The sequence below is a fragment of the Anomaloglossus baeobatrachus genome, chromosome 2, assembly GCF_048569485.1.
Source record: "Anomaloglossus baeobatrachus isolate aAnoBae1 chromosome 2, aAnoBae1.hap1, whole genome shotgun sequence".
In the NCBI taxonomy this organism is placed as follows: Eukaryota; Metazoa; Chordata; class Amphibia; order Anura; family Aromobatidae; genus Anomaloglossus; species Anomaloglossus baeobatrachus.
This window is the reverse complement of record NC_134354.1, coordinates 665,218,614-665,244,380: the sequence shown is the minus strand read 5'-3', so window position 1 is coordinate 665,244,380 and position 25,767 is coordinate 665,218,614. Positions and strand designations below refer to the sequence as shown.

Below are 25,767 nucleotides of genomic sequence, written 5' to 3'. Positions count from 1 at the left end.
GCCCCCCCCATGCTACCCCATTCTCCATACCATGCCCCCCCCATGCTACCCCATTCTCCATACCATGCCCCCCCCATGCTACCCCATTCTCCATACCATGCCCCCCCCCATGCTACCCCATTCTCCATACCATGCCCCCCCCCCATGCTACCCCATTCTCCATACCATGCCCCCCCCCATGCTACCCCATTCTCCATACCATGCCTCTCATTCTCCATACTGTAACTCCCATTTGCTATACTGTCCACCACCCTCCCTCATTTTCCCATTCTGCTCCATCCCCCATGCTGCGCCCCCACATCATGCTCCATCCCCATGTTGCGCCCCCCCCATCCTCCATGTTGCGCCCCCACATCATGCTTCATCCCCCCCATCCTCCATGCTGCGCCCCCACATCATGCTTCATCCCCCCCATCCTCCATGCTGCGCCCCACATCATGCTTCATCCCCCCCATCCTCCATGTTGCGCCCCCACATCCTCCATGTTGCGCCCCCACATCATGCGGCATCCCCCCCATCCTCCACGCTGCGCCCCCACATCATGTTCCATCCCCCATGTTGCGCCCCCATATCATGCGGCATCCCCCCCAGCCTCCATGTTGCACCCCCACATCATGCTGCATCCCCCCCATCCTCCATGTTGCGCCCCCACATCATGTTCCATCCCCACATCCTCCATGTTGCGCCCCCACATCATGCTGCTTCCCCCCCCATCCTCCATGTTGCACCCCCACATCATGCTGCATCCCCCCCCCATCCTCCATGTTGCGCCCCCACATCATGCTGCATCCCCCCCCCCATCCTCCATGTTGCGCCCCCACATCATGTTCCATCTCCCCCATCCTCCATGTTGCGCCCCCATATCATGTTCCATCCCCCCATCCTCCATGTTGCGCCCCCATATGTTCCATTCCCCCATCCTCCATGTTGCGCCCCCATATCATGTTCCATCCCCCGTCCTCCATGTTGCGCCCCCATATCATGCGGCATCCCCCCCCAGCCTCCATGTTGCACCCCCACATCATGCTGCATCCCCTCCATCCTCCATGTTGCGCCCCCACATCATGCTGCATCCCCCCCATCCTCCATGTTGCGCCCCCATATCATGTTCCATCCCCCCATCCTCCATGTTGCGCCCCCATATGTTCCATCCCCCCATCCTCCATGTTGCGCCCCCATATCATGTTCCATCCCCCCATCCTCCATGTTGCGCCCCCATATCATGTTCCATCCCCCCATCCTCCATGTTGCGCCCCCATATCATGTTCCATCCCCCCATCCTTCATGTTGCGCCCCCATATCATGTTCCATCCCCCCATCCTCCATGTTGCGCCCCCATATCATGTTCCATCCCCCCATCCTCCATGTTGCGCCCCCATATCATGTTCCATCCCCCATCCTCCATGTTGCGCCCCCATATCATGTGGCATCCCCCCCCAGCCTCCATGTTGCACCCCCACATCATGCTGCATCCCCCCCCATCCTCCATGTTGCACCCCCACATCATGCTGCATCCCATCCTCCATGTTGCGCCCCCATATCATGTTCCATCCCCTCATCCTCCATGTTGCGCCCCCATATCATGTTCCATCCCCCCATCCTCCATGTTGCACCCCCACATCATGCTGCATCCCCCCCCATCCTCCATGTTGCACCCCCACATCATGCTGCATCACATCCACCATGTTGCGCCCCCATATCATGTTCCATCCCCTCATCCTCCATGTTGCGCCCCCATATCATGTTCCATCCCCCCATCCTCCATGTTGCGCCCCCATATCATGTTCCATCCCCCCCATCCTCCATGTTGCGCCCCCATATCATGTTCCATCCCCCCCATCCTCCATGTTGCGCCCCCATATCATGTTCCATCCCCCCCATCCTCCATGTTGCGCCCCCATATCATGTTCCATCCCCCCATCCTCCATGTTGCGCCCCCATATCATGTTCCATCCCCCCATCCTCCATGTTGCGCCCCCATATCATGTTCCATCCCCCCATCCTCCATGTTGCGCCCCCATATCATGTTCCATCCCCCCATCCTCCATGTTGCGCCCCCATATCATGTTCCATCCCCCCATCCTCCATGTTGCGCCCCCCCCCCGGGTTGCTTGTTCGGCGCTGTCTTCGGCTGTAAAGCGCTTACCTGCTCCAGGCTGCATCTCCCGTTCTCCACGGTGGCGGTGGCGGCGGCGGCGGCGGCATCTGACATCTTGCTCGGCGGCGGCTCCATCTCCGGCGGCGGCTCCATCTCCGGCGGCGGCTCCATCTCCGGCGGCGGCTCCATCTCCGGCGGCGGCTCCCGTCCTCCTCTGCGCGGCCTCACGCTCCTGTGACCTCTGCACAGTGAGCGCACGGCAGCACGTCGGGGCGGGGAGCTGATTACAGCTCCTCTGACCCCGGAAGTAAGTGCCGGCACGCTCACAGTGTCATTTATATTCGAGTGTTATAGACGCGACTATAAATGACTGTGCGCTCCCTCCCTCCTCCAAAAAGGCGCCGGATTTAATAAAGTGTTTGGAGGAGGGAGGGAGGAAGATTTAAAAAAAATATTTTTTTTTTTTTTTTTTTAAATTTTGGTTTGGGCGCCGCCCCCCTGGAAGGCGCCGCCCTAGGCACGTGCCCTCAAGTGCCTAATGGCAAATACGGCCCTGCATACATGTACAACAAAGCAGGATCACTTAAAGGTCTGAAGAATTAAGTCAAAGAATTATTATGTGCTGATATATAATATAAAAACATTTAAAAAGTTCAGCCACTAAAGTAGTGATAGAACCATAGTGTAACCCGTACCTCCAAAACAATCATATTATAACATCCTGACAAGCAAGGTAATACACTAATGCAATAACAATAATTCAGATTTATATATAGTATGCTGTACATGCTTTAGTTACATGACGTTGGCATAGTGGAGTCCTAGTGACCCCTTATACTGCTACCATACCCCCACCCCCAATAGCTTAACCCCTTATTGAAATGACCACAGACACATAGTTGGATGAAATGGCCACAGCAGCCTTTTATTTAAACATAACTTATAATAACATTTATAAAACGGGGTTGTGGTCCTCGAAGCTCAAACAATCTGGTGATCACCCAATACTCCGATCCTACCTTCCCCCTCAACCCCATTACTCCCAGCCGCAACCACCAACTCGGGAGCACCAAACAAATATGAGGGGGAAGGGTTAAACCACCAAGCACGGGAACCGACCCCACCAAGCCGATGTTCCCCCATGATCACCAGACCACTCCCCAAACCAGTAATTAAAGGGGGGGGTTCCACCTCCATTGGGACCCCCCAATCCAATTTTCACCAACTTCGAGGACCCCACCCCCACCACCATAACGAGAGCGCTTTGACCCCCTCAAACGCTTGAGACCCCCCCTCCACCGGACAATGCCATGGCCCGCTCAATATCCTCCTGAATCCCCAAAGACCACAAATCTGTTCCCACTGCATTCAGGTGAACCCCATCTGCCAACCAGTAATCCTGATCCACCGCCTCCAAATCAAAATGACGGACCGCCACACCCCCATTCCTCACTACAAAGGCCGAAATGGCCCGATTGATTTTTATACGGGTCTTATTCAGCCTTTCAACTGACCGAGCCCTACGCCACGTCCGTCTCGGGACAATCTCTGACCAGACCGTCCGAAGTCCTGGTACAGACACCCACAGCCGAAGTAAATCATGTTTAATATCACTGATCAACTCCCGGCCCGCCACCATCCCCACATCATTCCCCCCAACGTGCGAGACCAGAATATCCGGCGCCCGGTCCAATCGCATTGCACTGTGCATCTTGGGCAACACCCGCATCCACCGCATGCCCCGGATACCCAACCACCGGATTACCGCCACACTTCGTGCAAAGCCCAGCTGACGACCCTTAGATCGAATGTCTGCCCGGATCGCTGCCCAGTGCACAAAGGAGTGGCCCAATATCCAGACCACACGGGAAAAGTCCCCTGCAAAGGAAGACAACAAAAACATTACAGTACCATACCATAACCCAACAAATCCAAAACTCCCCACATCGTGAACCATGCTAAGGGCGCACATAACTCAAATATCTCCTGGATTCCCACCAACCTATCCTCTGTACTACCTCCGGACTCAACCCGCACACAGCCGCCTCTGTCGCCGCTCCAATCCTAAAAGAATGAGGCGCATAACAACCAGGATCCAGGCCAAGACCTTCCACACACCTCCAGAAAATTGCCCGAAACTGATAATTCGACAAGAACAAACCATCCTCGTGACAAAGCAACGGCCCATCTACCCGCGATCCCAACCCCCTAAACTCCCGCAAACACCGCACCGGACACATTGCCGATTCAGCCACCATCCCCAGTACCACACGCCGTCCTCTGCCGGCTTGATCCATCTTGGACCTCCGGAGCCAAAATTCCACGCTGGTGTTGAATAAAAGAACATCTCGCTCCTGAATCCCCCCGGAACCTTGCCAACTAACCGCCACCAGTTCCCCAATCCGGAGCGCTCCGAAAAGCGCAAACGAAAATGCCAGACGAAACAAAATAACCTCAAAAACAGACGAACACACCGCACTCAGGTGGGCCCCCATTCGCTCCAAGAGAGCAAAAGACACTGGCCTCCTTCTATCCACACAACTCTGCCCCCGGCGAAACCCCCTCAACGCCTGACGCACCAAAAAGGTTTTTGTCAAATCTGGCCTATTCCGCAACTTAAACCCAAAGGCCAGGCCCGCCACCACCTGACCCACCTTCGCCTGGGACCAACCCCATGCTGACCACCGCCCGATCCACAAGAGTAACACGCCTACCTGATCCTCCACCGACCGAATCAAACCAAAAGACTGCACCCGAGCCTCCCATTGATGCCACACCTGCTGATAAGCCGTCCAAGTCGCCTCTGCCAACGATCCTTTGAAATGTCCAACTGCCCTCATACCACACTCCATAGTTCGGGAGGGCACTGCAATCCCACGGCCATCGCCCCCGGCGCCAATTCCCTGAAGCGATCCCACTGGACACGAGAGAGAGCATCAGCAATAGAATTCAACACCCCCGGCACATGCGACACAGACACATAAGCATTGATGGACAAACAGGCCAGCACTAATCTCCGCAAAACTTTAATCACCGGAGGGGAATTGGCCGAGATATTGTTAATCGCTAACACGACCCCCATGTTATCACAGTAAAACCGCACCCGCCTGTTCCGAAAATGCTCCTGCCACAGAGTCACTGCCACCAAAATCGGAAAGATTTCCAACAGCACCAAATTTTTCACCAGCCCCGCCGACCGCCAAACCTCCGGTCATCGCTCCGCACACCACTCTCCTCCAAAATAAGCCCCAAAACCCTGACCCCCAGATGCATCGGTAAATAGGTCCAACTCCGAATTACCCACTAGAGGCACCATAAATAGGGACCGCCCGTTGTAGTCCGCCAAAAATCGTCCCCACACCTCCAAATCCGCCTTAACGTCGGCTGACAGACGCACAAAATGGTGAGGCGCTAGCACCCCTGCAGTGGCCATCGCAAGCCGCCGTGAAAAAATCCGCCCCATCGGCATCACCCGACACGCAAAATTGAGTCTGCCCAGCAACGATTGCACCTCCCTCAGGGAAAGCTTTTTGACCCTCAGCACCCTCGCTACCTGCTCCCTGAGAGCGACCACCTTATCCGTCGGTAACCGAAACTCCCACTTGTCCGAGTCAATAACAATCCCAAGAAAGGAAATACATGTCCCCGGACCCTCTGTCTGCCCCGGCGCCAAAGGGACTCCAAAACGCTGAACTACCCACTCGATCGTTGCAAGCAAACTCTGGCAAACCCCCGCATTCCCTGGACCAACACAGAAAAGATCGTCTAAATAGTGAATAACAGACTGCAAACCCGAAACATCCCTAACCACCCACTCCAAAAAGGAACTAAATGCCTCAAACAATGAACAGGACAACGAGCATCCCATGGGCAGGCATCTGTCAACAAAATTATTCCCTTCCCAAAAACAGCCGAGCAAGCGTACACTGTCCGGATGAACCGGCAACAACCGAAATGCGGATTCAATATCCGTCTTAGCCATCAGAGCCCCCTGTCCACACCGCCGCATCCAGGCCGCCGCTTCGTCAAACGACGTATACACCACCGAGCATAACTCAGGATCTATACCATCATTCACCGATTCCCCCCCCCCCCGCGGGTAAGATAAGTGGTGAATAAGCCGAAACTTATTCGCCTCCTTCTTCGGCACCACCCCCAACAGTGAAACCACCAGATCCGGAAAAGGCGGGGACTGAAACGGCCCCGCCATACGCCCCAACGACACCTCCTTTTCCAACTTCTCCCGTACCACCTCCGGATGCTGGCTTGCCGACTGTAAATTCTTAAAATGCCCCTGCCCCGGACCCGCTCCCGAAGGAATGCAAAAACCGAATTGAAAACCTCTCGGTTGCAACTCTGCCTCCTCCCTCCTAGGAAACCTATTTAGGTAAGGTAGCATCTCTAGAAGCTTCACTGGAGTCTCCCCCTTTTGAATTACCAGGCCCCCCTCTGACCCTGCTACGTCGGAAACACCTCGACGCCCCGTGATGGGTGCCACTACAGTGTGAGCAGTGGTGTTTAAACTTACACTGCTCCCCAAACTTGCACTGGCCCTCATTGAAGAGCCAGCAAAGCCCTGATTTTTGCGATCCCGACTGACCTCCTGCTCCCCCGCCGGCCTGCTGGCCATACCGCCCCCCTGCCTGGCCGGAAGCCCTGGCCGCCCCTGGAAAGGATTGCCCATACTGAGTCGGTGTCATGACCCGCAACCAGAGCCCAATATCCTTCTGGTCCCATCTTATGGATGGCCGAATGGCTTTCCGCTGACGAAACTGTTCGTCGTACCGCAACCAGGCCTGCCCCCCATACACCCTATAAGCTTCCCCTATAGAATCCAAATAGCAGAAAAGGTGCGAACAGTTGTCCGGCACCTTTTCCCCTATTACACTGGCTAAAATTGCAAACGCTTGCAGCCAGTTTGTAAACGTCTGAGGGATCAACCGCCACCGCCGCTTCTCATCATCCTCTTTTTTGTTGTCGTCTTTCTTGGGCTTGTCCAAATTAAATTTCTCTAACGGCAACAAAGAGAAGATTTCAACATAATCATCCCTCCAAATTTTCTCCCTAACTTCCTTCTTTAAATGCGAGCCCAGCGGCCCCTCAAAACACACGTAAACCTCCCCCCTCGCCGTATCATCCAAATGAATCCGATCCTTGTCTTTTTCCGTCTGCACAGAAACCGACACTGGCTCGGACCCCCGTCGTACCTCCGCCGTACTTGCCACCGCCACCCCCACACTCGGGACCCCCGATCCCACCCACGCCGAAGCACAACTTCCGACACTCCCGCTCCCCTCCAGTCGCGCCAACAACTGCTTGACTTCCGACAAAACCTCCCCAATCCCTAGTGACCCCGGCGGAGCCGCCTGCCCCTGAGCCATCCCAGCCTCAGCCGGACCCACTACGCTACTTGAAACATCATTAGCCAAAGGAGACAAACAAAACACAGAGCTGTACTCACCAAGCTGCGCAGGAGCTGTGATCCTGCCAGCCGTCAATCCAGAATCCTGCCATCCAGCCGTCACTGGCGCTGCGTCCCTCTCCTGCCTGAAGTCCTCCACTGGTCCGATCGGCGAAGGTAACCTCGGATCGGTCGGTCCCGAGCCCAATCCAGGTGGTCTACGCACCGCCGCTCCTGGATCCCGACCACCAGGCTGCCGCTGAGACCCAGAGCAGTCCCGCCCTGGCCTGCCGACCTCCTGCCAGGGATCCCACCCTCCGTCCTGTGCTTTCCATGCCGTCCAGCCAGGCCACCCGACAGGAACATTGCCAGTGCGGCCCGCTGCATCCTCCAGGTCCTTCTGACGCCAGGTAGCAGCAGGCCCCTCCACCCTATCGGGTCGAGGCCTACTAACTACCGCTGACCTCAGCCGCGACCTTGAATTCCTCCCGGCGCGGAGGGGGCTCCCAAGGACACCTCCCCCACCGCCGGAGGGTCCCTGACGGGGCTTCCCCGCTGCCGCTGAGGCCCCGCAGGCGCTGCACCGGACCGCCCCGACTCCAGCCGTGGCCTGCGAGCAGGCCGCACCTGCCCCGTGGCCCGCCCGGAGCCGCCGGGAGAGAGACGCTCCGGAGGCCTGGACCTGCGGCATGGCCGCCCCCTAGTCACAGGAGAGACCTCCGCGGCCGGCCCCGGAGATCCCCCCGACCGCCGACCGCAGCGAGCGGGCTGCGCCTGCGGCCTAGCCGGGGCAGACGCACCCGACACCACGCCACCGGCCAGCACCGCCCGCAGCTGCTCCTCCAACCAGCCGGAGGGATCCCCGCAGCTCCTCCAAGAGACCGTCCATAGTAAGTGAGAGGAAGGTTTTTTTTTTTTTTTTTTTTTTCATACAACAGCGTCCGTTTGTGTAGCAGGTGGACAACTACTTCAGCTGCAGCCGCAGCAATGACTCCTTCTCCCACTGTCTAGCCTAACGGTCCCTGAACCCCCACCCCTCTTCCTCTTCACCCTATCCCCCCTAGCCACGTCATGCCGGCCTCCACCTACCCCCTGGGGAGGGGGTGGAGGTTCCAGCCGGGCACTCTATTGAGGTTTATTTAGAGACCGGTGCAGTATACAGCACTTTATCCGTTTTGTTTTATAATGTAGAGACAGAGATCCTGATTCCAATGATGTGTCACTTACTGAGCTGCTTATAGTTTTGATAATCTACTGCTGATTAAACGGGGATTTTATCACTAGAGGGCTACTTGGCATGCTGCCAGGTAGTCCAGCATATTCATGAGCTCTGTATAACTGCTAGATTTGCAACAGAGAAAACATTGATTTTATCAAAATGACAAAAAACAGCTCAGTAAGTGACACATCACTAGAATCATGGTCTATATCTCTACATTATGCTGCTCTCAGATGGGGTAGCAAAAATCTGGTGACAGATTCCCTGTTGACAGGGCTGGAATGGGACTGACATTCAGCCCTGGCATTTAAGAGCACACAGGCCCACTTGGTGTGCTGAATATTTAATACGTTCTTGCATTTATGGGTTGTGGCAAAGTTGGGTATATATGTCACCTTTTCAGAATCAACATTTCAGTAAACTGCATTCTATAATGTGCAAAAAAAACCTGAATTGATATCATGCAGAATATTAATTTCCCTCCAAGAAAAGTTTGTCATTAAGAGTCCAAAATCCAGTGGTAAAACAATTAATACAAGGGGCTGCTGATAAGTCTTTGGTTTTGTGATCATTTTTGTTTCTATGCTTCTATGCTAACGAATGTTACATGACATGAAATCCTTGTGTCTAATATATGTTTTCAAAATTTTGTGTTTGTTGCTTTCTACGTGTTCTACGCTTTCTACGTGTTCTACGCATGCGGGAAAACAAAATGGCGGAGTCTAATGCGATATTCACAGCAACTAAGAGCAGAGGAGTGATAAAATTCTTGTTTCTGCAAGGAAAGTCCGCGAAGGATATTCATGGGGATATGTCGCAGACATTGGGGGATCAATGCCCTTCATATTCCAGTTAAGAACTGGGTTGCCAAATTTAAAACGGGCCACTTCAGCCCTAATGATGAGGAACGTCCTGGACGACCGAGAGTGGTTGTTGTTCCGGAGTTTGTCAATGCTGTGCACAACCTCATACTGGAGAATTGACAAATCTCAGCTAAAGCTATAGCAGACATCATGGGGATTTCCCATGAACGTGTTTGTGTCATTATCCATGAACCTTTGGACATGAGGAAGATATCTACAAAGTGGGTCCCCAAATGTTTGACAACAGATCAGAGAAGCATGCGAGTGAAAACATCCCGATCCATTTGTCAGCGTTTCCGGACTGATAAAAACTTCCTGGATCGACTGGTCACTATGGATGAGACCTGGATTTATTTGTATGACCCTGAAAACAAAGAGCAGTCAAAAGAGTGGAGGCACAGTGGTTCTCCTCATCCAAAGAAGTTCAGGGTGCAAAAATCACCGACCAAGGTGATGGCGTCTGTGTTGTGGGATAAGGAGGGCGTGCTGCTAGTGGACTACCTTCAAAAGGGTTCCACCATCAATGCAAGGTAATACATTGAACTTTTGGACCAATTGAAGGCAGCTCTGGAGGCCAAAAGGCAAGCTGTCCAAAGGAATCTTATTCCTGCAAGACAAACCCTCCCCTCACACTGCACAAGCGACCACGGCAAAACTGATAGAGCTAGGTGTCGAGCTGGATGACCACCCAGCTTATTCACCAGATCTAGCTCCCTCCAAATATCATCTGTTTCCAAACCTGAAGAAACACCATAAGGGTACCAAAGTTCACACCATTTCTGATGCCATGGCTGCTACGGATGTCTGGTTTGAGACACAACTGAAATCCTTGTTTTTGCTAGGCTTACAGAACTTAAAATACCGATGTAAGAAGTGTGATGACATCAGTGGAGGGTATGTGGAATAAATGTAAAGTTTCATCATCCTATCTCATTTCTTTCTGGGTAAAGCCAAAGACTTGTCAGCATCCCCTTGTACAATACAAAAAAGTGTCCCAATTCACCATGCAACTATATAATACAGAGTGCGTAATATATACGGTATACTCTATATATATATATATATATATATGAATTCGGCTCTGCTAGCCGGTTTAAGCAGTTGCTCTCTAGCTGCAAGTGTGTGATTTCCACAGTTAATGTAGAAGTGGTTTTCTCATTTGTTGGGTGATCAGCAGCCTGTATACACTAAAAGATTATCGTGAAACAAGCGTTCCTATGAGCTCTCACTATAATCATACACCTTATGCCCCGGCTAATTAAGTGATTGAATATTCACCCTCTTCCCCACCCAGAATGACACCTACCGCTCTGAACCCTAAGGCCATGTGCGCACGTTGCGTTCAATTCCTCAGCGTAAGTCACTGCTTGTGCATCTCTGAATGCAGCTGAAAAAGCTGCGTTCTGAGACGCATTCAGCAGAACGCAACGTGCGCACATTCCTGGAGAGTTCATGCGTTCTGCATGCATTCTCTGTCTTAGGCCCCCTTCACATGTCCGTGAAAAACATGTGCGTGTCTTACGTGCCATTTTTCAGGTCCATGTTCCGTATTTTTTGTCCGTTTTTCTGGTACGTGTGACATTTATGTGATTGTGTATGCTAGCCGTGTGTGCGTGTGATACGTACATGTAATGTCCGTGTGTTGTCCGAGTGAAATGATTCGTGTGTGATGTACAATGTCGTTAATACATACCCGCTGACAGCAGACAGCGACGCGCGATGAGAATGAACTCGGGTGAACTTCACCCGACTTCGTTGTCATACCGCGGCTCTGTCTGTGTCGCGTACTGATTAGCGGTCACCCGTGAAGAACTCACCGGTGACCACTAATCCCCTGAGTGACTGAAGAGAGCAGCGCGATTAGCGCTGCTGTCACTCAGGTTACCCGCGGCTGGCTGGAGTTCTTCACCTGAGACGCAACTCACCTGTGACTTCATCATCGTCAATCGGGCAACTTGCTGTCACAGTTGGAGGATCCAGCGGTGGCCGCGAGTAACCTGACTGACGTCATCGCTGATCGTGCGACTCACTTCAGTTGCTGTGTGGAGCTGTCAGGAGCGGTGGTGTTCTACTGCAGCTCTTGTCAGCTTCATGTAGCAGAGCTGAGAACCTCACGGGACTTCCGTTGATTACACCGGACATGGAGGGGTTTTTGTTTAAAGTGGTGAACGAGGGTGTTTTTTCATGTTTATTATTTCAAATAAAGGATTTTTTGACTGTGTGTGTTTATTTACCTTAACTTACAGATTAATCATGGAAGGTGTCTCGGGGAGACACGGGGAGACGCATGCCATGATTAATCTTGGACTTAGTGGCAGCTATGGGCTGCTGCCATTAATGCCTTATTACCTCGATTGCCACCGCACCAGGGCAATTCGGGATAATAATAATAATAATAATAATAATAATAATAATAATTTATTCATTTATATAGCGCTATTAATCCCATAGCACTTTACATACATTGGCAGCACTGTCCCCATTGGGGCTCACAATCTAAGGTCCCTAACTGTATGTTTTTGAAGTGATGAGTCGGGTTCAGCCCCGGGACTGTCGCATCTAATGGATGTGGCAATTCCGGGCGGCTGCTGGCTGATATTGTTAGGCTGGGGGGCTCCCCATAACGTGGAGCTCCCCATCCTGAGAATACCAGCTTTCAGCCGTGTTGCCTTACCCTGGCTGGTATCAAAATTGGGGGGGGCCGCATGTCGGGTTTTTTTTTTTTAATTATTTATTTTTTTATTTTACTGCACAATATAGACCCGCCCACCGGTGGCTGTGATTGGTTTCAGTGAGACTGTCACTCAGCGTGGGGGCGTGTCTCACTGCAACCAATCATAGGCGCCGGTGGGCGAGGAAATAATAATAATAATAATAATCTTTATATAGTGGCAACATATTCCGCAGCGCTTTACAATTCAGGGGGATTATATACAAGCAAGTAACAGTTATAGAATATACAATATTTTAGATGGGGAATAAAAAGACAACCCTGCTCGTGAGAGCTTACAATCTACAATGAGATGGAGGGGGCGGGGCAAGTTACAAGTGCTTATTTACAATGGCAATCCAGCCATCTCAAGGAAATGGGGGATAGATAATGGTTTCCTGGACCAGTTGCCCAGAACCTTGAGATGCATTTGGGTGCCATGGAGTTTGACGTGGAGTTATGTTGTGAGAAGTTGTAGAGGGACTATGTGAATTTAGCTTGGCTAGGGAGTGTGATAAGTCACCCTAAAAAGATGCGTTTTTAGGGAGCGTGTGAAGCTGAGTAAGTTGTGATTTGTCCTAACTTCTTGGGGTAGAGCGTTCCAGAGGGTTGGTGCAGCTCGGGAGAAGTCTTGGATCCGGGATTGGGAGGTTCGAATTAGTGTGGATGTTAGTCGAAAGTCATTTGCAGAACATAGAGAACGGATGGGGTGATAGACAGAGAGGAGGGTGCAGATGTAGGGGGGTGCCGCACTGTGGAGAGCTTTGTGGGCGAGAACAAGCAGTTTGAATTGGATCCTGTGGTATATGGGCAGCCAGTGCAATGACTGGCACAGAGCAGAGGCATCCAAGTATCGGTTAGCCAGATAGGTGACCCTGGCTGCTGCATTAAGGATGGACTGTAGAGGAGAGAGAGTCTAGTTAGGGGGAGACCAATTAATAGAGAGTTACAGTAGTCAAGGTGAGAGTGGATCAGGGCCATGGTGAGTGTTTTTGTCGTTTCCATTGTGAGAAAGGGGCGGATTCTAGAGATGTTCTTGAGGTGCAAGCGGCAGGTGCGGGCAAGAGATTGTATGTGGGGGCTGAAGGAGAGATCAGTGTCAAGAATAACACCCACATAGCGGGCTTGCTGCCTAGGACTTATCGTTGTGCCACACACAGAGAGGGAGATGTCAGGTTTAGGGAGGTTAGCAGATGGAGGGAAAAGAAGTTCAGTTTTGGAAAGGTTAAGTTTCAGATACAGAGCAGACATGATGTTGCAAACTGCAGTCAGGCAGTCACTGGTGTTCTGTAGTACAGCGGGGGTGAGCTCAGGGGATGAGGTGTATAACTGTGTGTCATCAGCATAAAGATGGTACTGAAAGCCAAATCTGCTGATAGTCTGTCCAATTGGGGCAGTGTACAGGGAGAAAAGTAGAGGGCCAAAGACTGAACCTTCAGGGACCCCAACAGTGAGCAGTGAATACGAGATTGAATAATGGGCGGCCGGCATTTTCAAAATAGTAAAAGCCGCCGGAGCTTTTTTAAAAGCTGTACAGCGCCGCGCCGGTGATCGGGAATCGGTGAGTATGAGACGGGTAGAGACTGACCGACGGACTGAGGGAGATTGACTGACATACACAGGAAAAAAAGATTGACCGACATCGCTTCAAAAAAGCACAAAACGATCACAGGCCACACAGAGATGCATCCGTGTCACATACGTGTGCTCACGGACCCATAGACTTTCATTGGGTGCGTGTGTGCGTGTTCCGTGAGGAAAACGGACATGCATCCGTGTTTTACGGACAAACAAACGTATCACACACATGGACACACGCACCTTATGGAAAAATGCACGTGTAACTCCATACATTGAATAATATTGGACCACGTGTGTCCATATCTCCGGTACATGCAGGAACGGACCTAACACGTACCGGAGACACGGACGTGTGAATGGGGCCTTAGACAGAGTGGGAAAAGCATCCAGAACGCACATTTTTCACAGTGCGGTCCCATTCGGCTCTGCAGCATCCCCATAGACTTTCAGCAGAGCCGAGTGGGACTGCTCTGTCAAAAAGAGCATGGATGGCTGCGAGACAGTGCCGCGCAATCAGAATGAACACGGATGAACTTCACCCGACTTCATTGTGATTGCGCGGCTCTGTGCGTGTGCCGCGGCTTGATTTGCGGTCACACGTGAAGGACTCACCGGTGACCGCAAATTCCCTGAGTGACTGCAGTGACCCTCGTGATCAGCTGTGCTTTCACTCAGGTTACTCGCAGCCACAGCTGCAGTCCTCCACCTGAGAGCAGTGGCCGCGAGTAACCTCAGTGACAGCACAGCTGATCGTGCGACTCACTTCAGTTGCTGCATGGAGCTGACAGGAGCGGCGGTGTTCTACTGCCGCTCCTGTCAGCTTCCGATGTAGCAGAGCTGGAAGCATCGTGGGACCTTGCGTGGATTACGTCGGACCTGGAGGAGTTTTTGAGGTATTAATAAAGTGGTGAAAGAGGTTTTTTTTTTGTCTTTCATTACAAATAAAGGATTTTTTGGATGTGTGTTTATTTTCTTTAACTTACAGGCTAATTATGGAAGGTATCTCGGGGAGACGCCTGCCATGATCAATCTAGGACTTAATGGCAGCTATGGGCTGCCGCCATTAACTCCTTATTACCCCATTTGCCACCGCACCAGGGCAATTCGGGATGAGCCAGGTAGAGTCCCGGGACTGTCGTATCTAATGCATGCGGCAATTCCGGGCAGCTGCTGGCTGATATTGTTAGGCTGAGGGGATCCCCATAACGTGGAGCTCCCCATCCTGAGAATACCAGCCTTCAGCTGTGTGGCTTTACCCTGGCTGGTATCCAAATTGGGGGGACCGCACATCGTTTTTTTTTTAAAATTACTTATTTATTTTTTTAACTGCTCGATATAGACACGCCCACCGGCGGCTGTGATTGGTTGCACAGACAGCTATCACTCAGCGTGGGGGAGTGTCTGACTGCAACCAATCATAGGCGCCGGTGGGCGGAGGAAGCAGGGAATACGTGATGGATTAATGAGAGGCCGGCATTTTCAAAAGAGGAGAAGCCACCACAGTGTGAACGCCGTGCAGCGCTGCGTCGGTGATCATGGATCGGTGAGTATGAGAGATGGGGTGGGAGGGAGAGACCAACATGGACAGAGAGAGATAGAGACTTAAGGGTGCTTTACACGCTGCGACATCGCTAGCGATAACACCCGCCCCGTTGTACGTGCGACATGTGGTGATCGCTGCTGTAGCGATAATGTTCGCTACAGCAGTATCACACGCACATACCTGGTCAGCGATGTTGCTGTGACCGCCGAACAATCCCTCCTTCAAGGGGTGGTGCGTTCGGCGTCACAGCGATGTCACAGCGGCGTCACTAAGCGGCCGCCCAATAGCAGAGGAGGGGCGGAGATGAGCGGCCGGAACATGCCGCCCACCTCCTTTCTTCTTCATTGCCGGTGGACGCAGGTAAGGAGATGGTCGTCGTTCCTGCGGTGTCACACGTAGCTATGTGTGGTGCTGCAGGAACAAGGAACAACCAGCAGCACGCAACTGCAACGACATAGGGAAAAGGAGCGACGTGGCAACGATCAACGATTTTTGCCGTTTTCCCGATCGTTGATCGTCGCTCCTAGCTGTCACACGCTGTGATGTCGCTAACGGCGCCGGATGTGCGTCACAACCACCGTGACCCCGACGATATATCGATAGCGATGTTGCAGCATGTAAAAGGCCCTATAGAGAGAGAGAGAGACCAAAAGACCTGCGTTTATTATGTCAAAAACACATGCAGATCGCTAGTAAAAAACAAGTGAAATGCATTTTTTCTTGAAAAATATTCGTTTAGACGTTTCTCATTGACTTCAATGTTATTAAAACGCTGCCACAATGGCAAAAACAATTGACATGTTGCTTCTTCAAACGCAGGGATTTTGACAAATTTTCCGCAACTAAAATGCAGCGTTTGTAAATGCATTGTGCGCACAAGAAAGCCCTATTTCCTATAGACTTTACCCGGAAATCAAAACGCATGCATTTTGGCATTAAAACGCTGCAGTTCAAAACGCTACTGAAACGCATGAACAAAAGCAAAATGCGCACATAGCCTTAATGGGTATCGACACTTTATGCCTGCTGTACTGTTGTATCACTGGTGGAGCATCGCACCACAATCCTCGGTATCTCTCCTGAGCTGACAGTGACCGCTGCATAGTAATATACGCTGTCACTCTAAGGCTATGTTCACACGTTGCGTTTTTTACCGCGTTTCTGCAGCGTTTTTGGCAGCAGCGTTTTTGGGCAAAAAGGCATGCGTTTTTGTTTTCCAGCAAAGTCTATGGGAAAAGCAGAAATCCTGTCTGCACTTTGCTTTTTTTTCTGCAGCGTTTAATTTGCATATTTGTGGTCAAAAACCATGCTGAAAAAGAAGCAGCATGTCAGTTGTTTTTGCCATTTCTGCAGCGTTTCCTTAAGGGTATGTGCGCACGTTGCTTTTTACCTGCTTTTTACCTGCTTTTTTGCTGCTTTTTCTTCTGCGCTGTTTAATGCCAAAATGGATGTGTTCTTCTATTCAAGCAAAGTCTATGGGAATTTGGGTTTCTTGTTCACACTATGTTGTTCAAAATGCTGCCTTTTTGTGGCAGAACTTTGGTCAAAAACTCAGCTTTGCAGTGCAAAACCCAAATGGCAAAAACAATTGACATGTTGCTTCTTTGAAAAGCTGAGTTTTTGACCAAAGTTCTGCCACAAAAAGGCAGCATTTTGAACAACATAGTGTGAACAAGAAACCCAAATTCCCATAGACTTTGCTTGAATAGAAGAACACATCCATTTTGGCATTAAACAGCGCAGAAGAAAAAGCAGCAAAAAAGCAGGTAAAAAGCAACGTGCGCACATACCCTGAGGCTATGTCCGCACGTTGCTTTTTACCTGCTTTTTTGCTGCTTTTTCAACTGCAGCGTTTAATGCCAAAATGGTTGTGTTTTGCTTTTCAAGCAAAGTCTATGGGAATTTGGGTTTCTTGTCCGCACTATGCAGTTCAAACTGCAGCCTTTTTGTTGCAGAACTTTGGTCAAAAACTCAGCTTTGCAGTGCAAAACCCAAATGGCAAAAACAACTGACATGTGAATTGTTTTTGCCATTTGGGTTTTGCACTGCAAAGCTGAGTTTTTGACCAAAGTTCTGCAACAAAAAAGCTGCAGTTTGAACTGCATAGTGCGGACAAGAAACCCAAATTCCCATAGACTTTGCTTGAAAAGCAGAACACAACCATTTTGGCATTAAACGCTGCAGTTGAAAAAGCAGCAAAAAAGCAGGTAAAAAGCAGGTAAAAAGCAACGTGCGGACATACCCTTAGATCAGGAGTGCTACTGAGGATTGCAGAGCGTGCCAACTAATTAAGTGAATAAATATTCAGCCTCCTCATTGTGGGGTAATACTTGGGCACTAATACAACAGGCAGTAGGTGGCTCAAATATAAGACACCCCCTGAAAATAAGCCCTAGTGCATTTTTCAAAGTAGAAAAGAATATAATCCAGTCTTATTTTCAGAGTAAACACGATATTTAACGGTTGGCAGTCATCAATGCTGCAAATCAGGTGGACTTAAACTCTAAGGGGTACTTTACACGCTGCGACATCGCTAGCATTTGCTAGCGATGTCGAGCGTGATTGCACCCGCCCCCGTCGTACGGCCGATATGTGGTGATCGCTGCCGTAGCAAACATTATCGCTATGGCGGCGTCATACCTGCTCTGCGATGTTGCTGTGACCGGCAAACCGCCTCCTTTCTAAGGGGGGCGGTTCGTTCAGTGACGTCACAGCAGCGTCACTGAACCGCCGCCCAATAGAAAAGGAGGGGAGGAGATGAGCAGCCGGAACATGCCGCCCACCTCCTTCCTTCCTCCTTTTCCGGTGGACGGAGGTAAGGAGATGTTTGTCGTTCCAGCGGCGTCATACATAGCGATGTGTGCTGCTGCAGGAACAACAAACAGCATCGTACCTGCAGCAGCACCGATATTATGGAAATGAACGACATGTCAACGAGCAACCATTTGGCACGTTTTTGCACTCGTTGATCGTCGCTCATTTGTGTTACACGCTGCGATGTCGCTACCGGCGCCGGATGTGCGTCACTAACGACGTGACCCCGACGATATATCGGCAGCGATGTCACAGCATGTAAAGTACCCCTAAAGCTCAAGGTTCAACACTTTTGTTCTCCATTAAATGAACTAACGTCAAAGTGTTGAACAGCGGCCTGTTTCACTTTCCTCATAAGGAACACGTGCGCTTAGCCAGGATAAGTGTTCCTGTGTTTGGTGAAATTGGAGAGAGAGCTGTTGAGCAAGCGTTCACAGCCAGTCCAGTTGTATAGGCAGCTTAAATAGAACCTGTTATGTGAAAAAATGCTATTAACCTGCAGATATGAGATTACTGTTTGGAAGCTGCCTCTGCGCCCACACTTTGAACCTCAACATTAGGCTATGTGCGCACAGTGCATTTTTCGCGGCGTTTTTCAGGTACGTTTTTAGGCTTAAAACTGCATGACTTTGCTTCCCCAGCAAAGTCTATGAGTTTTCATTTTTGCTGTCCGCACACATCTTTTTTTTTAGCTGCGTTTTTGAGCTGGAAATAAAAAAATGGTCATGTCAATTATTTTCTGCGTTTTTCTGCATTTTCCACCTATGCAATGCATTGGAAAAACGCAGCAAAACAAAGAGATCAAAAACGCAGCCAAAAACGCGCCAAAACGCGGCAAAAACGCATGCATTTTTACCAATGCGTTTTTGCCTCAAGTGCGTTTTTTGTGCGTTTTCTGCGGCAAAAAAATGCACAAAAATGCAGCGTCAAGAAAACGCAGCGTGCGCACATAGCCTTAATCCTCTCATCCTGCATTGTTCAGGTTTCAGTCATGGCGGTGGCACTGGCGCGGGTTCAGTCATCGCTCTGTGCATCGAGAGTGGCAGGAGTAAGTATGCCCCCCACACTGACTGACCTCTAATGCTGAGCAAACTGTCAGTCATTGTTGAGGAGGTTACAGCTGCCGCTCTCGATACAGAGAGGTGACTGAACATGCGCCTGTGCCTCCCCTGTGACTGAAGCTTGAAAGCTACTGGGAGGGATAAAATTAATTTCCTCTTGGTAATGCGCACTCTGTGCATCATGGCATAGCTAATAATTTAAGTGCATGTTCCTGCCTGCTTGTTTTCCTACAATATCTGCCCTTCTCTGGTTCTATGAAGCCAGAGCTGTCAATAAAATAAGAGGGGAGGAGGTGGGAAGGTGGATTTAAATGATTGGCCCCGCCATGATGCACCAAGCGTCTGAACTTGGTTTGAACAGTCATTGTGTGCTGACAGTCTCTTTAACACCATTACATTAAGTAAAATCCATAGAAAGACCTAGTTGGAGGGCGTCCACCACTATTCATCACTGTCTGTAAGCCAGAACAAACAGGTAGCAGTCCCTGTATTACATGAGTGACCATTTATGTGGCTGATAAATACTACTACATTTCAACTGCAGCAGCCCCCTTGAAGGGAATAGGTCACTAGGCTTTTCTTACCTCATCTAAAAACAATAGGAAAAGAGATCCTGAATCTAGTGATGTATCATACACTTTACTGGGTGCAGCACAGCAATTGTGACACAGTGAGCTTTTAGATGTAGCAGAGCTCCAAAAGCTAAACTCACCCACATCACAGCTTTCTATGTACATTGACTATTGACAGCGAGCTGCTTGTCAAAGGAGTGTGTGACGCCCTGGACTAGTCAGGTCGTCCCAGGTAGTCCCATGCACACACCCCCCTTAGAAAGGTGACAGCAGCTAAACTACAAACCTTTGTCACCACCCTCCGGGTTTGATGTCCACACCGGGGGGGGCGGAGCCAGGTGGTTGGCTCCACCCACCGAGGAGTTCACAGGCTCGGAGGCGGGAAAACAGTTGACTTGAGAGTTGAGTCTTGACAGAGAGTGAGGAGAGTGAAGTTCAAGGGCAGACCTGTGTCCAGGCCTGCCAAATACTACACTTGGTTTCTGGGTTGGAGCCCAGGCACCACTGGCAAAGAGGAAGATGGTGGTGGCCGCCTGCAGGAGCTGGAATTACAGCCGGTGGAACCGTAGGGACCGGGGTCAGGCGGTGGCCCGCCGGTACCGAATCGGGGAACCGATTGGAAACCGGAGCACCAGGAGGGGTACTCAGACCCAGTACGAGGCCCAGAAACCACTAGGCTAAGTTGAATCAACTGATTGAGGACTGGACTTTAGGACTTTTCCCCACACAAGACCCGACTGAAGACAACAGCCCAACCATTAGGGTAAAGCAACCGCCAAGGCATAGAGACCCAAGGGGCCAGTGTCTGCGGGCAAACAGGGCTCTCCCGACACCCAGCAGCCGGGGAGCGGACTACCGTTGCTTAGGCATAGGAGTCATAACATCTACACTAAAGAGGTGCAGGAGAAAGGCGGAAACCACCAACCTGTTAAGGGGAAGCTGCAGTCTGCTGCGGGCACCGTTCATCATCCCGTTTTGTTTACCAGAGACTCCAGTGTGTTGTATCATAGTGAGTACACCAGTGCCTTGGGGCTGCGCCGCACCAGCACACAGCACGCATCCATCCCCTCGCCTCAGCACCTCCCTCGGGCCCCCGGGACCATCATCCCCCTACCCACGGAGGGGGTCAACAAAAAGCTGCTCAACACTGTCCCCGGAAGCCTAGTCAACGGCACCGGGGGTGTCCATCCATTCACCACAACCCGTGGGTGGCGTCACAAACTTAAATCTCCTACAAACCACCGCGGCTCCGGCCGTGGATCTCCCCACCGAAGTCCCTACATGTAGCGCCAATCCCCTTTCAGAGCGACGTGACCCCCCGAGTCTGTGGAAGAGCTCGAGCCACCCACCGACGAGCACGGATCCGTGCGGCTCGGCAGCCGGCCGAGCCCCAGGGCGGTACAAGTGTGTGTGTTCGGACAAGGACTCATGTGCACTTTAGTCCAGGCAGTGATTTTCTCCTGGTGATAAAACCTTGTTTGAACAGAACAAAATTGTGAACAAGCGTTTTACCTAACGTCTCACCACTTGAACAAAACCTTCCTCTCGAGCTGGATCGAAGGAGGGGCTGTAGTAAAGTCCATAATCATGCAGCTATTCAGCCTGTAGGAGATGCTTGCCTTGGCTTGCTCTTTCTGGGCTGACTTTGCGCAACTGAGAAGTGATATGCGTTGCATGAATAGGAAGAAAAGATGATCACATAGAAGAAAGGGTGAAAAGTGTATCCATGCTGCAGCACAAGGATCTAAATATTCTATTACAGGAGAGACCTACAGAATGACTGAATAGCTCTGGCATCTGGCAGACGCAATCCCTGCGACCGCGATCATTCCGCCTCTGAATACGCTTCTCCTCCCATAAGCATTGTAGCCTACAGCTTGCTATGTCTACCAGCAAGACCAAATGCCCCGTAGTTTTATTATTTTAACCCCACTGTGAGAGTTGGTTGTCATGGCCAGTATCATAGTCATAATTTATTTGCTCTTACTGTTCGCCTTGTCCCCTTCCTGTGCCAAGTCCATGTCCTCCTCCACTTGCACCTGCTCCTCCTTCTGCTCTTCATCCTCCAAATCCTACAGCATGTAACATGGACCTTCAAGGACCCCATAGTGTGATACTGACTCGATGCAAACTGCATGCACGTGACTGTACTTTGCCAAATAAGGCCTAATGAAATGGGATGCTGAGCCCACATCTCTCACTGCACATATTGGCTGATCTGATCTGACCATTATGTGCCTCTAACAGGTGCGGGTGGATCGGAGATCCGCCTGCTCCTGTTAACTAATTAAATCTGGATGTCGGCGAGATTTAACATGGGCCTGCGGGGAGCGCATCATTCCCCTCTCCCATCGGTGGCTCCATGACATGATCACGGGGCGCCGATGGGTTGTCATGACCCCTGTGTCTGTTATGACATACTTCCTGTGGATGCCGGCTATACGCCGGCGTTCATAGGAGATCATTATTTATGAAGCACTGCTCTATACAGCATCAGTGATCAGACACTTGCACCTTCAAGTCCCCTAAGAGGACTAGTAAAAATAAAAAGTGAAAGAAAAAAAGTTTTTAAAAATGTGAACATTTTTTTTTAAAAAAATCACAAGTTCAAAGCTTTTTTAAAAAATAGACATACATAGTATTTCTGCTTTCAGAAATGCCCGATCTATTAAATTGTAAAATAAAATCGTAATCTGATCTGTTAAGGGCGTAATGACAAAGAACATTAAAATGCCAGAATTACTTTTTTGGTTGCCTCAACATTGCAGTAGGAATCGATCAAAACATCAACTCTACACCAAAATGGTATAATTAAAAATGTCAGCTCAAGACGCAAAAAATAAGCCATAACTGATCTCCATATCCTGAAAAATGAGAACATAGCACCAAAAAGGCCATTTTTTTGGACAACTTTCTAAAAAAAAAATAATCTACCACTTAAATAAAAAAAACTATATATGTTTGGAATGTACGAACTCATACTGACCTGGGATTCATAATGTCAGGTCAGATTTACCATATAGTGAACATGGTAAATAAAATACTCAAAAACCATTGTGGAATTGCAGAACAAGCCCTCATATGGCAATATTGACAGAAAAACAAAAAAGTTATGGCTCTTGGAAAAAGGGGGGGGAATCGCTGGGTGGCAAAGGGGTTAATATTTTATGTGGTGTATAGATTAAGATGTTGGCAGAAAGGTTAGAAACTATTTTACGGAAACCTCCAATTATTCAATCACCTTGAAGAAAACATGACATACCGAAAGACAGGTTTTACCAGAACACGTAGTGCTTGTTTTGCCATAGGCTACATTCCCATGAATGTTTGTTGAGTTTTTGACTCCGCAGAATGTCTGCAATAATTTTGCACCTTAATTTAATCATAAATACTATAACCGCCCAAGTCCCAAAACACACATACTGTATACAGACACAAAAAAATATAAAGATATAAGCTAGATAGAAATATATTAGAACAGAAAGCGAGAGATCCTGCAGCTATGTAATGTCACACCCCTCCTACATATTATACAGTTGTATGCATTAGTGCTGGTGTTATGGGGCACCCAGGGGAGGTGTAGCGGCAGCTGGATGTTAACCCCTGGTGCAGGGTATAGCGACGGAAAGGGGATGCTTGATTACTCACAGTCAATAAACCAAGGTGCTGGTGGCCGGTGCCGTGGCCGGTTTCATTCGGATCCCCCACCCGGGCTGGTGGTCTCTATCCTTTTCCTCTGCGCTGACTTTGTGTAAGGTGGACTTCCTAGTCTGGAACTCAGGAATCCGCTCCCGGCTGGATGTGGCCTAAGTAGCTGTGCCCGCAGACGCTGGCCCGTGGGATCTATGGGCCCTGGCGGTGACCTCTTATCCCTAACGGTGGGCTGTTGTCTTCTATGAGGGACTTTGGGTGGGACAGGACTTCTAGTCCTGGCCTCAATTGGTTAATTAACCAGGCCGCTGGTTTCCGGTCCTGGCTTCAGGGTCCGAGTACCCCCCTTTGTGCTCCGGATTTTGGGTCGGTTCCCCGTGTCGGTACCGGTGGGCTACAACCCTGTCCCGGTCCACCTCAGTTCTGCCGAGCTGTCTTCCCATCTCCTGCTGACGGAGACCACCGTCTGCCACCTAGCCAAAGGTACCAGGTCTCCTACCCTGGTACCGTTCAACTTGAACCTCCTCTGCTGGAGCTACACTTAGCTCCAGCCCACACTCCTCTCAACTTGAACTCAAAGCTAATCTACTTGTTTTCCCGCCCCGGGCTGTCTAGACTTCTTGGTGGGCGTGTCCAACCACCTGGTCATGCCCACTGGTGTGTCTGTCTTTCCCTAAGGGGGGGTGACTAGGGTTTCAGGTCGGCTGTTTGTTTCCTAAGTGAGGGAAGGTGTTATGCAGGGGCCTATCTGTGACTACCTGGTTTTGTCAGGGCATCACAGTGGCAATTAGTGTAATAGTAGTTGGGGTTGATGTCAGCCGGCATCAAGCCCTGGTGTTGGTAATGTGGAGGTGTTTATCAGACAACCCCATTATTAACTCAGTAGGTAAAAAAAGAAAAGAAACATACACTCATGAATACTTTACTTGAAAAAACACTTTTCCCCATACATTCCCTCGTTCACTATTTTATTTAAAAAAAAAAGCCATGTGGGTCCACCGTAGTCCAGGGATTCTGACGTAGTCCACAAATAGAAATCTGAAAGTCCTAAAAAGAGAGAAATGTAAAAGACACTGTCACTTACTTGTTCAAATATTTATTAGAAAGCAATGTTCCTAGGTCCGACGTAGTCCAGCGGTTCCCACAACGTTCCACGATTACCTAACTCAAAGGTACAGAGCCTCAGAAAGGGGCCTCAGAACAAGACTTCATAGCCTTTGAGCAGCAGCCATTCCCAGCTCACACTACGCACCTGGAGACCCTCGACACTGATGAGTAGTGACATCAGGAACATCACCGCTCATCACTTAGTAAGATATGAGGTTTCTTCATGTACTCTATGCTGATGCATAAAAGAAATCACAAACTGTGATGCTATGCTCAGTTCTTCTAGGTCAGTGGCACCAACTTTTCTTAACTTTTAGTGCTTGCTCATGCCAGTGTATAACACGGACGAGTGCTATCCAATGTTTTACCGGATAGCCCTAGGACCAATTTTATGCTATGGGGCAGGCCTGATCAGCATTTGTTTTCCTCATGCTAATTCGGCATGATAAAAAAATTGCAGTATGCTGTGAGTGGTAGAGCAAATCTGATAGGGTGCGCCCTTTCAAGTCTATGGGTGCATGGCAATAATCAGGCAGCACTGGGATGACATTCGAGTGCACTCCAATTTTCACGGACTCGAACAATGGAAAAAAAGGAGAAATTTTGTTCTCCATTTTCTCCTGACAGTACACTATGCTTCTCTCACTTCTCTCATCTGAAAGAATCGGATCATACTAAACTGACACTGATCAAACTCAGATCAGAGTCTGATCAGCGTGTCATTAATCTAATCAATCTTAGTCTCTTGCATCAACGCTTGTGTGAGCGCGATCTTAGGGCCACATTCACCTCTGATAAGTGGTTGCAAGACAGATTCAGTGGGACCTTCCCCACTTACACCATAGTGACCCAAAAAGCCCCTCTGTCTTGGTATAATGACAACCAAAGCTTCCCCACAGAAAGCAGACCAAAGCCTTGTACCCCCTTCTCTTATTTACATTCAGGGGTTCCGTTTTACTCCCTTACGGTATTCTTGCATCCAGCACATTCACCAAGCTTTCGCACCCGGCTTCAAGTACCTTTCTAATTGCTAGTGTCATCCAGTTTACTATATTTATCCTCCCCTACGTAACCGTAAACACAGATCCAGATCTGCTCAGTTAAGCTGCTCGCTAAGGTCACCATGGGAAGACCTTCATAGATAAAC

At 50.1% G+C, this 25,767-nt stretch overlaps 1 protein-coding gene across 1 annotated transcript in view; it reads left to right on the top strand.

Annotated features, from left to right (window-relative positions):
- Positions 1–25,767, top strand: part of B4GALNT1 (beta-1,4-N-acetyl-galactosaminyltransferase 1) — a 350,827-nt gene that overhangs the window by 293,911 nt on the left and 31,149 nt on the right. The gene's annotated exons all lie outside the window — the stretch shown is intronic.